Source organism: Lissotriton vulgaris, chromosome 4_1, assembly GCF_964263255.1.
Source record: "Lissotriton vulgaris chromosome 4_1, aLisVul1.2, whole genome shotgun sequence".
NCBI classification, from domain to species: domain Eukaryota; kingdom Metazoa; phylum Chordata; class Amphibia; order Caudata; family Salamandridae; genus Lissotriton; species Lissotriton vulgaris.
This window is the reverse complement of record NC_141691.1, coordinates 108,778,050-108,792,276: the sequence shown is the minus strand read 5'-3', so window position 1 is coordinate 108,792,276 and position 14,227 is coordinate 108,778,050.

Here is a 14,227-nt window from a genome sequence, read left to right as displayed (position 1 = left end):
CGGTATGGACAAAGTATGACCGCCTTCATCAGGGTATATGTATACCTGTTTCCCAATATTTCTGTAAGTTTAAATAAGATTGGTCTAAGTTATAATTAATGGACACAACAAATCATATTTAAAAATACAATTTAAAAAACAAAATGAAATTTCCTACTCTGTCTTTGAACACACATTATAACATTGCTTCCAACATTACACAGTACATTAATACCAAAACATTACAGTAAACAGTTATATATAAAAATTGATTGCATATGAATTAGATAGCGAACAGGTCCACAGAATAAGCAGTACCTTTCAGTTCCTTACATGGATACTCCCTAATAGCAAGTCTACCCAAACCAGCTTGGAACATATAGCCAGGGGCACACAGTAATCAAAAAAGGTGTACATAGATAACTCATCCTTCAAGCTAAGGTGGCAATAATGAGAAGCATGATACATCACCTACCTCGGGCATAAAACACATATATCAGTGCATCATAAGGGGTATATGTCCTCCTTATCCTTTGCTTGAGATATTTGGCCAGCGAAATATCCTTTAATCCTCCTAAACATAAGGATGAATAAATATATTGTTTAGTTGTTCCATAATCCGATACTAAGCTCAACAAGGCTGCCTGAGTTATGGCATTTTAGACAAAAACCGGACAACGGACGTATTCACAATACCCAGTATCGATGTCTGGGCACCTCATTACCGGTATTTTGCTCTACCTCTATTTTTATTTACACGAGTACTATACTTCACGAAAGGTACATATTTCCGTAAACAATTAATCCGGCAGATGCCCCCAGTGAGACTAACATATTTTATCATAAAGTTAGTCCAGCTTAGAACAAACCAGGTCACAATGTGGAAATGGTTGATAGTCATAATACGTGCCGCGTTCCTAATGCACCCGTAAAAACTCATGAAACTAAGCATGATCGGCTCTATAAACAAAACAAAACAAAACGCAACCTAGTCGCATGAATCGCTCTATATTTGTTTACACAGCGACATTTGTTTTATTTGACCGTGTTCACTATGGCAATATTAAAACACGGACTACTCCTGATAGTAGGTCCATAATAAGTACAACTTACTAATTTAAAATAGTTGCTAAGATAAAGTCCAACTTTCGTAGCACGTCCAGCACTATAGCTGAAGGCTGTAAATAAACAAACAGGAATATCATTAGTTCCTACTTAAAATTTGCTTATAGGCAGCTGTTCCTACTTATCAAGTACCAGGGTATACTTACACGAAGCTTTGATAATATGAACCCGGTACGCGGTATGATACTAATACATATAAATTTCCATTCTGGTAGGTACACGACGTGACTCCTTGTACACTTCAATTTCACGAGTCAAAACCAGTCTCTGTCCTGAAAACTAAACAGACACAGAGCACCACTGTGTTTAAGGCGTCTAAAGACCGTGTTAAGCAATAAAGTTTACACGTTACACTAGTTCGCAGCAGGAACCAGTCCTTACCTCCAAGGCTAGATGAACAAACATCCCACGTCCTCACACACGTTTAAGCGGAATCCATCAACAACCGCGTTGCGTGCTGTCTCTTATATACTGATAAGAGGGGATAGACATTAGCCGCGGTGTCAGATGACGAACGCGGAAGTAATAGACCAAAAAAAGGTATATATATACTAAGAACCTGTGATGCTTCGTGCAGTTAGGCACGCAGTGGGTATAGAGAGCGGACTAAAGAGTGCCTGCAAAAAAATATTCATAGGACGGACTCTGTTTTTATCCGTAAACGCTCAATCTTAAATGAAAGTAATTAATATGAATCGGTAATGCGCTCATCAGTAAATTAACCGATTGGTGCTGCTAAAACCAGAATTATATTCCCACACTATGGAGATATTTCTTTCAGCATCCTAGAAAATAAAAGCAGTTATGCTAAGATCAATCTATATTTTTTTAAAAAGTAAAGTGTTAGTCACTTTGTTCACGCCAGACCAAAGTTGTCAGCGATAAGAAGTTATTTAGGTAAACTTCTTGTTAAAATACAAATAAGGCACTTTTGTTCATAAATCCCTCTATTACCTCAGACCAGTGTGTTGGTGAAAGTCCACACAATCTCACAAAGCGATGGTATTAGTAGGATAAGATAACAAAGCTCACTACTCCTACCATAATAAAGAGGGTACTATAACCCAAACAACAAGTACAAAATACTTGCTATTACAAAGGATGCTGATACAAATCAAAACATACTCAAACTGCAAAACGTGACCAACAGGAGGTATCTCTGAGGCTAAAACCTAAGTTGCCCTTAGTGAAATGACTATTCTAATACGGGGACTTCATGAATTATAGCAAAAAAAGGACCTATACTAATCAACAGCAATCTGAATAGACTGAAGAGAGCGCAGATAAATTATACCGCTCAAATAATACGCTCCCATTCTTCCCTAGAATTTAGTCCCCGTTTGACTGTGTCGAGGTAGGAGATGTACCATTGCTCCCTCTCCTTTCTTCTGGAGACAATGTTGCCACCTCTTTTGCCTATCCTAATCTTTTCTAGGATGAACCAGCCAAAATCAGATTCTTTATGTCCCTTTTCAAGGAAATGGGTGACAATTGGTGCAGTAATTTTCTTGGTCCTCACTGCTGACCTGTGTTCCTGAAGCCGTGTGCGTACCTCTCTGCCCGTTTCTCCAACATAGCAGAGACCGCACGGACATTTAAGTAAATATACAACATTTTTACTTTTACAATTGTTGTGCGTCTTGCACGTTACTGTCTTGGTGTTACAGGTAATTTCTGATCCCACAATACATTGCGAACAGATGTTACACATGCTACATTTTGTTGTTCCAGTAACTCTAGTACCATCAATAGTCCTTTGACTTTCAACACATTCCTCTCTGTAAGTATGTACAAGTAAGTCAAGTAAATTTTTATTCTTTTTGAATGCAAAGAGGGGTTTCTCTAAGGCTAGTTCTTCCTCATGATTTAGGATGTGCCAGTGCCTGTTGACAACATTCTTTATCTGATTGCTTATATTGGAAAATTTGCTAACAAAGACCACTTTGTTGAGGGGTTCCTTGTCCTTGGGTTTGCTGTGAACCAAAGCATCACGGTCGTAAAACTCAAAATATGTATGTTAATAAATTGTACTAATGTTTTGATTCTACTATAGTGTTTTCACGTGTTTGAATTTTCCGTTTTTTCATTGCTTCCTTGTTACGCTTATGAATTAGTGAGTCTATTGTCTGTAAGTACCTTTGTATTGATGTTCACTTGCCCAAAGGGAATTTACTTTTTGACTTGTGTCTATTGTGGTACCCTATCCCTTTGGTTTAGGGGTCCCTCTCTCTTTTATTAGAGCATTTTCCAGACCAGCCTTGAGGCAACCAAGTGCGCGCATGGGGTCCACAAATGAAATAGGTGTTTGGGGCAGTTACTATGGTCGGAAAATCGGGAGTGGGCGGTGTGTATGTCCTATCACACTCGCTGTTCCCCATTACTTCCCCTTTTCCTTTCCTCCTTATGCAAAACCGGCCGTTTTGCGGTACTACCCAACCTCCTTGATCAGTCCGTCTTTGATCGACGGAAAACATTTCCCTCAAGGAAGCAATGTCATGGAACTGAGAGTAACTAATGTTTTCGTGGTCTTCAGCCCTCCCCCAGGTCACAGTGAGATCCACCATTTTGGAAACAGCCCTTACTATTTTAGTCTTCACTTCGTTCCAATTACTCTCATTTTTCATTTTGGTCGGGGGAATGTTTCTGACTGAGGCAGAGAATTAGTACAATTCTTGGAAAATAACTTGCTCCTGGACCCAACCCAGACAGGATTCAGGCCCAAGCACGGCACTGAAACTGCACTACTTGCAATCACCGAAGAGTCACGAAGGATACTAGATCAGGGAGGATCAGTGGCAGTGATCCTCCTTGATCTAAGTGCGGCCTTTGACACGGTCAGCTATGCCACCTTGCTGAACCGTCTATGTAACACCGGCGTCACAGGTGAGGCTCTAAGGTGGTTTGACTCCTTCCTCAACAATAGATCCTTTCAGATCTTTGACGGGAATACAGTGTCAGCCATCAAATTCCTGAACTGTGGGGTACCGCAAGGCTCCTCATTAAGCCCTGCGCTGTTTAACGTATATATGAGGCCGCTGGCTGGGATCGTCGAACCATACGGAATAAAAATTGTTTCGTATGCCGACGATACCCAGCTAGTGGTCTCATTGGCGCAAGAGGGTACCAGACACACGTCAGCAGGTCTGATGAAATGCCTTGAGGACGTCAAGGAGTGGATGACTTGCTCCTCCTTAAAACTTAACGGAGACAAGACTGAGCTCATGCTCCTGGGCTCAGTCTCCCCAGTATCGCTCACTCCCCTGTGGCCTCCGTGCCTAGGTACCCCTCCAACTCCTAAGGACATTGTAAAAAGTCTATGAGTTTGGATTGACAAAAATCTTTCCTTCTCCACTCAGGCCACCAAGCTTTCTGCCACATGTTTTGGCCTACTAAGAACACTAAAGAAGGTTCTACCCCTCCTACCTATGGAAGCCAAACAGGTGGCTATACAAGGCCTGATTCAGTCCCGGTTAGACTCGAACAATGCCCTGTATGTCGGAGCCCCAGAGATGACCCTGCGAAAGCTACAGGTGGTGCAGAACTGTGCAGCCCGCACCCTGTTGCAGATCCCACGGACTCAGTCGGCTAAACCAGCACTGAATAAACTACACTGGCTTCCAGTGAGACAGAGAGTGGCATTCAAGGCACTATGTATTGCCCACCGGGCCTTCTGGAAATCAGGCCCAGTTATCATTGACAAACTAGTCACGCAATACCACCCTAAGAGAAACCTCAGATCTACAGAAGCCTTTCTGGCCATAGTACCCAGAGTAAAGAGAGCTAGGTCCGGAGGCAGGATGTTCTCCTTGAACGCCTCCAAGATGTGGAACTCACTCCCTTTACAGCTCCGGGCCAACCCAAACCTACTCTCCTTCCGCAAACAACTTAAAACCTACTTGTTTGCGAGGTCCACTGTACTCTAATTTCCTTCCGCTTACTCAGCTCTGTCTTAGGCCTCAGCGCTTGGACGCCCACTGGGCAGCAATCGCGCTATATAAATGACAATACAATACAATACAATACAATATCATGGCTAAAGCATAGGCGGACCCTGAATAACCAAACGGGAGGGAGAAAAAGGGCATTCCCTTATGTACGGAATATGGCATCAAGCCACAAACCCAACAGTTTGTCTTGTTGACTATGAGTTGGTGTTTATGGAGGGTGGAAATTAATGTATTATTTATAAATTCCTTTCTTCTGTCCTCGAGGTGTGGGGGAAGATCAACATGGGAATGCATAGTGGTATTCTTTACAAGTGTGGAAGAATGCGGAGGGAAAACTGTACATAAGATCCATCCCAGACAGGCTGCTACACAGCAAACAAGTAACATTGTAAATAGAAAAATTGAGAACCTGCTATGCAGTAATTTTATATAATTAGTCTTTTTCCATTGGCGCACCGCGTCATTTCTCCTCATAATGTTTATGGATTTAATATCAAAATGTCTCTGGACACGAGATATAAACGTCTCCCAGCAGCCGCTTCACCAAGAGCTTGTTCCTGGGCTTAATTAGCCACCGGTGCGTTATGATCGGGTGTGATGTCTTTAGTCTGTTTTTGGTGAGATCGCAGCAGCGATCGGTATTCCTGTTGAGGAGTGAGTTCTGGAAGTGGTGAAAGTATATCCGGGGCGTTTATAGTCGTTGAACAGGGCACAGTGTCTGTAGGTGTAGGTCCCAAACATTTCCGACAGTGGCTGGCGTGGAGCCACCCTTTGCGTCCTTCTACTTTGACGGCCGTCCTTGTGGTCAGGAGGACTAGTTTGGGAGCTGTCCACCTCTTCTCCAGGGGGCTGGTACGGTCGAAGTTTCGCACTAGGATCCAGTCGCCGGGCCTGATGGTATGTTCTCCAGGCGTGGTGTGGTCTGGAAATGCTGCTGTAACCTGTGAACGACAAGATTGGAGTGCAGACATCAAGGAAGCCAGGTAATCTGTCAACATATTAGAATCAATGTCCGTCAGTTTTCTAGGAGAAGGGACAACCCAGATGTTAGGAGGTCTCCCGAATGTTATTTCGAAAGGGGACAGTCTCGTCCGGGAATGTGCCTCCATTCGCATGTAAAAGAGAGCGACCGGGAGGGCAGTGACCCAGTCTATCCCTTTTTCTGCACATACTTTGGCTAGTTTTGTTTTCAAAGTCTGGTTGTGCCGCTCGACTAGGCCGGCTGCTTGAAGGTGTCGGACACAATGAAATCTCCAGGAATATCCCAATAGTAGAGAAACAGCCTCCATTAGTTTGGAGGAGAAGGGCTGTCCATTGTCTGAATAGACGACCCTCGGTAACCCATACCTGGGGAAGAATTCTCTCACTAATTGCTTAGCAGTTGTCTGGGCACCATAGTCTGGGACTGGGTATGCTTCAGTCCATCGTGTCAGTGTACACACTACCACTAGTACATATTTGTACCCTCTGCATCTGTCCATCTGGATATAATCCATTTGGAGGACTTCGAAAGGATGATCAGGAGGCTGGAATCCACCCTGTTCTACTGGTGGTACTCCTTTACCAGGATTAAATTGGCAACATATCATACAAGTTTTTACTTTTTGTTTGGCTGCAGCTCTTGGATGTTTGTTAAACCAGATATTCCGTAAACTATCCAGCATACCTTTCTCGCCTAGGTGGGCGGGGCTATGGACCGTGTCAATTATGACTTGTACCATGGAGTCAGGGAGAAACCACATTGTTCGGTCTTTGGTCATCCAACCCTGATCAGTCTGGACCCCTCCTTGTTCAGTCCATTTCTTTATTTCATCTGCGGTGGCATGTGTCTGTATGTCTTGCACATCTTTCAAGGGGTCCCTCACTATCATAGTGACAGTCTGTGTGGGTAACTGAGAGTCTGTTGTACTCGCTGGATTCTGGGCTGTCTGTTTAGTAGTCCGGTCCGCTAAGTCATTACCTTTAGATATGGTGTCTGTAGCTTTAGTATGTGCTTTGCACTTCAGAATAGCTATGGCTGTAGGCAGGTGTATGGCATGTAGTAGGGCTTGAATCAGGGGGTATTTTGGCCCCATGTGAGGTAAGAAAACCTCTTTCTCGCCACAACACTCCAAAATGATGAACTACACCAAATGCATATTGGGAATCGGTATAGATGTTCACTTTCAATTGCTTTGCCCATATGCAGGCCTGTGTCAGAGCGATAAGCTCTGCTGCTTGGGCTGACAGGATGTCTATTCTTTGGGTCTCTATAATTTTACAGTCCGTTGTTACTGCATAGGCTGCCACTAACTCTCCAGCGCTTGTCCTCATGCACGATCCATCCACATAAAGTGTTACATCAGGATCTGGGAGTGCAACATCTGTTAGGTCTTGTCTTGGTTTTGTCACTACATCGATCATCTCCACACAGTCATGTTGTGTCGTGTCATCTGAGCTTGAGGGCAAAAGGGTAGCGGGATTCAATACGTTGCATCGTCTGATCTCTATGTGTGGCTGAAAGAGCGTTAGTTCGTATCCTGCTTGTCTTGCTACAGTCAGGTGTTGTATCTGTGTTCTGTTCAGAAGGACTTCCACAGAGTGTGGTACTTGTACTATCAGGGGATGTCCTAACACTATTGAATCGCTTTGTCTTATAGCCAGGGCTGTAGCCGCAACGGATTTCAGACATGCAGGCAAAGCTTGTGCTACGGGGTCCAATGTGCTAGAGAAATAAGCACAGGGTCTGTTTCTTCCTGCTTGGTCTTGGGTGAGGACGGATAGTGCTGTTCCGTCACGTTCTGTCACGAACAGGGTAAAATGCTTGCTGTAATTTGGGGTGGCCAAAACTGGTGCTTGACACAGAGCTAGTTTCAGAGCTTCAAATGCTTGGGAGTGTTCTGATGTCCAAGGGAGAGTTGTATGAGTGGCTGCTTCCACTGTGGTTAACTGTATGAGTGGCTTGACTATGTGGGCATACTGAGGGATCCATTGTCTGCAATATGAAGTGAGACCAATGAATGCACGGACTTCTTTCTGTAACTTTGGCTGTGAAATTGTCGAAATCAGTTGGATTCGTTCTTGTGTCAGTTGCCTACCCTCCTTGGACAGCAAATGTCCAAAGTAAGCCACTTGCTGTGCGCAGAACTACAATTTTGAGGGAGACACCTTGTGACCTTTGTCTGTCAGGAAATGTAGAACTGTGAGAGATGCTTTTTCACAGTCTGGTCTGTCCTTGCTGTGATGAGGATGTCGTCTACATACTGTATCAATGCTGTGTTGGTAGGCATATTGATACTGTCAAGTTGTCTTTTTAGTGCTTGGCTGTAGATGCTTGGACTTTCTGTATAGCCTTGGGGAGCTCCAGTGAACCTGAAACTTCGTCCCTTTAAACTGAATCCAAAAAGATATTGACTGTCGGGGTGTATAGGAATGCTGAAACACGCATTCTTCAAGTCAATGACTGTGAAAAATGCAGCTTCGGGATCTATGGCAGTCAATAGTGAGGAAATATCTGGGACCACTCGATATTGTGGGATAACACATTTGTTCAGTTCTCGGAGATCAACTACCAGTTGGTAGACCGGGGGTGCCTGAGGGTCAGTCCTTTTGAGGACTGGAAGAACTGGAGAATTGCAAACATTGGAATCTGTCTCTATCACCACTTCATGTTCTATGAGTTCTTGGATTATCTTGAGTAAGGCTTGTTCAGCCTCGGGTAGAATCTTATATTGTCGTATACGAGGTAGGACTACACCCTCCTTGAGCGTGACTTGATGTGGGGTGATGTCCATGTATCCGACATCAGTCGAGCTTTTTGCCCACAAATGTTGTGGGATGTCATTTAGTCTGGGGTCGAATTCTTTGACTGTGAAATGTCCTTTGAAATCTCGTAGGAACAATTTTACTCCTTCTGGTGAACAGCATATTACTGCTCCTAGTTCTTTGAGTGTCTTGATTCCTAGTAAATTCTCTGGGCACTTTTCTGTAAGGACCAAATCAGTAGTATGTGTCAGAGGGCCTACTCCTAAAGAGACTTGTTCAGATACTTTGTTTATGATCGGTTTTCCTGAAAAGCCCAGAGATATATTATGTGAGCCAGAGAGAGGAACCTCTGGGACTTCCCTATGACTTATGGTAGTCCTACTCGCCCCCGTGTCTATGAGGAATTTTCTGTCTTGTCCCAGTAAGTGAGCTTGTACATATGGACCTTTCTGATCCACTGGAACTGGGATAAGGGGCAAGTCACTTTCTCTCTCAAGGCTGTTTCATGCACATGGTTCAAACTCGAGGTAATCTGACTGTGCGTATTGGTACATCTGTGTGGCAGCAGTAGCGGGCGCCTGAACCTGTGGCAGCGTAATGGTTTGAGGCTGCTGAGTGTTACCTGGTCTAGGAGTGTGAGGGCGTTCTTTCGTCTTTCCTGTCACTATGTTATGTTTCAGAACTGGACATTCCCTCACAAAATGGCCCTGCTGCTTGCAGTAGTTGCAAGTACCTTTATTGGCCCCCACATTTCCTTTGGGGCCCGTATTTACTGGTGCCGTCTGTGCAACCAGTACCTTCATTTTTGTGTCTTTTACCCTTTTCTTTTCCTGTTCCTGTTCTTCCCTTATTCTGTTGTGGTGGTACTGTAACATCTGCAACATTTGTGAAGGACTATTTGCTTGCCAGGTACTCACAATTTTCAACACTCTATTTCTGATGGGGGGTAAGGCGTTGTCCACCAATTTGGACACAAAAAGATGAGGATATGCCTCGCTACTATGTGCGAGTCCACTATTTATAGAGAAACATTTCTCTAATCTGGTGTAGTAATCACCCGTGTCCTCGTCTGGCTTTTGTTTGCAGGCAGAAATGGCATCCCAATCTTCCTTTTTTGTTGTCAATAACAGAGGCAAGACCTGTATGAGGAGCTTGGGCAGCTCTTTTACGCATTCCCCTAGACCTTCACCTGGTTTTCTGTCTGTCTCTTCTTGTTCTAGGGCAGCCCAGGTAATCTTTTTCCCACCCACCTCCCAGTCCTTTTCCTTCAATTTGTCAAATATGCCGGTAGGTAGAATTACCTTGAGGAGTATTATTATATCTGGATATGTAAAACTACCCATTTGGAGGATATCTTTCAACTCCCTATGAAATCCTCCGGGATCTTTTTCGTGGGAGGGCACCATCTTTTTCATTTCCAATATCTCTAACTTGGTTAGGGGAGTATACACATGTATTCGTTGCAGTGTACCATCTGGCTGGGGTATGGGGTGGACTTCTCGTAAAGGATATTGGCCTATACTGTAAGGTTCATGATCTGATGAAGCTAAGGTAAGTTGGAGGAAACGGAGGCGCAGATCCAGAAGGGTGTTGATCAATTCCGGTCCCCGAGACCTCCATCTAGCTGTCACTACTTCTTGTAACAATTTGTAGAGCTTATCTGGTCGGTGGAAGTTATTCTCGTATAAGGTAGCCAGGTGTTGGACCATATAAATACCTGCTAGTCGTTGTTCTGCTCGGGGAAGAGCCAGAATCATTTGCGCTATTATATCTGGGCCGTATACCCGGTGCTGTGATATCCAATGGGTGGCAAACCGGGCCAATTCTTTTTCTTGTTGGGTAAGAGGAGGCTCATTGTCCATCCATCTAGGGCTCTTTCTGTGGACTGAAAAAGATCTTCCGAAGAAGGATCTAATCTTTTAAATGTCTGTGATACTCGCGGGGTTCGCCACTTGGAGCCAGAACAATGTCGCGCTACACCCAGGAAATTCATTCTGTCTAGTGTCGGACCCTCATCTTCCTCTGAGTCGTCCTCCTGTGTGACCTTCCCAGAGTGAATAGTGACAATTTTCTTAACCAGTCTTTTAGTTATTTTGTCGATCTGATGTCCCAGATCGTGTGCTCCTCTGTGTATCTGATCACTAAGGTCTATTAACTCAGAGTCTACGCTTCCATTACCCGGGTCTAGTTCCCGGATAAGACAGTTTATGATGAACCGCAGGAGCAGTCCTCTGATGGGAACTTTTCTGTTTTTCATGACCTGGACCAGAGTATCCGGACCTTCACCTGTCCGTATGAATTCGTAAACTCTATCCAAATGCTTCGTTATATCAGGGACCTTTTGGAGTTGACCAAGGGCTTGTCTTAATCTCTCTGATATCGTGGTCATTGGGCCACTACCGGGTTCGGGGTTGTAAGGACACTCAAGAGGCGGGACATCGTCTTTATCCTCAGCCCCGTTCCCGGACACTCCTAAATCAGAGCTAGAACCACCGGCTACTAGTTCAGGAGCACGTGTAGACGGGCGTGTTCTAGGCATGTTAACATAAGCGGGGGGTGGTTCGGACAGATAGGCAGAGAGGAAATTGTCGGGAGCAGTGGGAATTACTTTCACTGGGGACTTGGCATGTTCTTCTACAATTCCCTCCGACAAAACGGGATAAATGCCAGTAACAAGGGCGCTTCTCTCTCTCTCTACCTGTTCAGCTAGGACTTTCTCACCTTCTTCCTGTAATTGCTTTTCTTTAGCCTGCTCCGACATTCTCTTACTTTTCTCGACTTTCCCTAGTTCTTTCTGGGCCCTCCTATGCGCTTCCTTACGCCATAATTCAATGGCTTCTGTCTGTGAGGGCCTCGCCTTTCGTTTCCATAACTCTTCTTCTACTCTCATAATACATTCTATGTCCCAGGTACCTGCGGCGGGCCATCTATGCACCATTTCTAATTTTTCGGTATAATCTACCCAAAGGTCTAAGAATAATATGGCACCTAATCCATGTTTGTTATACATGGAATGTCCAGGCGTATCTCTAGGCGGGACTTTAACTGGTTTCTCCAATAGATTCCTTTTGGTGCCTATTGTACGTAATTTGGAAAACAGAGGCATTCTTAAACTCAACAAATTACGGTTTAAAAAAAAAAAGACTTGGAATATACGAAAACAAAACAAACACTTTATACACTAGAGTATAGTGCAACCATACCAGGTCTCACGAATGAGACTCGTCTTTACCGTTTTCCAAAAATGGAACCCGTCTTTATACTTTCCCAGTGGTACTCACCAAGAAGCAAAACTTGAAGACCTGGTCATCGGACTCTTGACGCTTGCGCAGGAATTCGGGGCTCCAAAGACCTCGGACTCGGCGCTCTCACTGGTCGGGCTCTGGGTTGGGACGCTCGGCTATCTTCTTCACCGCCTCGTGTGGATGATCAGTCGCAGTCTGCCTCCTCCTCGTCTCGAGGGAGTTAGCGGGAACACCCCGCTGTTGTGCACTTGAAGTCCGTCGAAAGTATGGAAGGGACAAGGACCCGACTTACATCGCCGGCGCGTAGGGAAGAGGGAGCGTTCCTGTTCGGGTGCCAATTAATGTGGTAAATAAAAAACTAATTATTTACGCCGTTCGGAATTTCTATAATTACCGAAGAATATGGTAATGCATAAAATGAGAAGCAGAGTCCGTGGTCTTTGAGTTGAAAGGGTTTTATTCCAGAACTCGAGTTAAGGGAGAGCTCCTTCACCAAGCGGGTTCAGGAGTAGTCTGCTTTACTTGGAACATAACAGCACTTATATACAGTACGAGTACAATCAAAAAGAAGGAGTTCCCTTAGACTTGATTCAATCGTTCATGATGTAATCATACGGAAGACATAGCATGCTTGTTCTCGTTTAAAGAATAACCTGAATAGCATTTACACATAGACAAACATATTGCATCGGGGTGATTGTGTAGACAAGTTACAGAGTTGCTAGTATCTGAGGACAGAGAATCGAGGCATTGTTACAGGGTCATTTCTGTCGGAAAGGTAAAGGGGACGAGGTATTGTGCGTTTTTTACCTCTTACACAAGGGCGGTGATGTCTCACAATGGTATGTGTGTGCAGCTGGGAAGAAGGAGAATGGGCTGTAGTAAACTATTCTTCTTCGTGGCTGTCTCGTGTGCTTGATTAGGTTTTCCCTTGGTTGTTAACCCAATCCATGGCTGTCTGGGAGATCATTGACGGGCGAGAGTTGCTCGTTTGGTGACAGAGTTAGGGAGGGGGGGTTTTTGAGTCAACCATCTGACTGACTCCGTTCTGACCCGTAGGATACATGGTAGCTGATCATTATTCTTTGCATGTGCTAGTATTATAAGAAAAAGAGCAGGCAAGAGGGGGGTAAAACAGGATTTGCGCTTGAAGTAGGAGAATTGGCTTGCCTGGTCGATGTTAGGATGGATAGGGTGCATGATGGGACACCAGGCGGAAAAGGGAGTTTTTTAGTCAATTTCCACACGGTGGCCACCAATCCGGGGTCCACAAAATTTTGGCCTCTCCAAACAGCATAACTTCAGTCTTGCTGACATTACACTGTAGATAGTTGGTGGCCATCCATTGTGCTACGGCCTTCATGCCTGCTGAGAAGGAGTTCCTTAATTCAGCGGTGAGGGTTTTGAAGGGAAAGAGGAGCTGCGTGTCAACCGCATATGACACGGGGATGAAACCAAATTTGCGCATCACTCTTGCCAGGGGTGCCACATAGATGTTAAAGAGTGTTGGGCTCAAACATGAGCCCTGTGGCACCCCTTTTGAAATCTCTACCTCCGCTGATCGATATGCACTCATGGTGACAGTCTGGGTTTGATCGGATAAGAAGCTCCTTAGCCAGGCAAGGGCTTTGTTCTTAATTCCCACGTTCGACAACCGGTCAATAAGGATATTATGTGACATGGTGTCGAATGCTGCTGACAGATCCAGTAACACTAGGATCACAGAGTAGCCTTTGTCCTGGAACATGTGCAAATCGTCAGTAACAGACAGGAGAGTGGACTCTGTGCTGTGTTTCGGCCTGAATCCAGATTGGGAGTAGTCCAGGCCGCCAGCTGTTTCAATGTAGCTGGGTAAGTGTCGGTTGACATATTTTTCTGTGAGTTTTCCCAACAATGGTAGCAGGCAGATGGGCAATATATTAAAAATGATGGTGTTTTAGACTGGCCATAAAATGGATCGTTTAATGTTAAGGTTTTAAGAAACTTAAGAGATAAAATGATGGCTCTTTCACCAAGACCTAGGCCCACTCAATTTGAAGCTTTAGTTGAATGGGAAGTTGAAATGATGGAACTTGAGCGAGAAAATTGGGGAAAACCAAGAGGCATAGATAGGGAAACCCATCAAGATAAAGTGCGTCGTTGGAGGAGAGGAGACATGTATGAAGGATTATATCCAGTTTTGGAAAT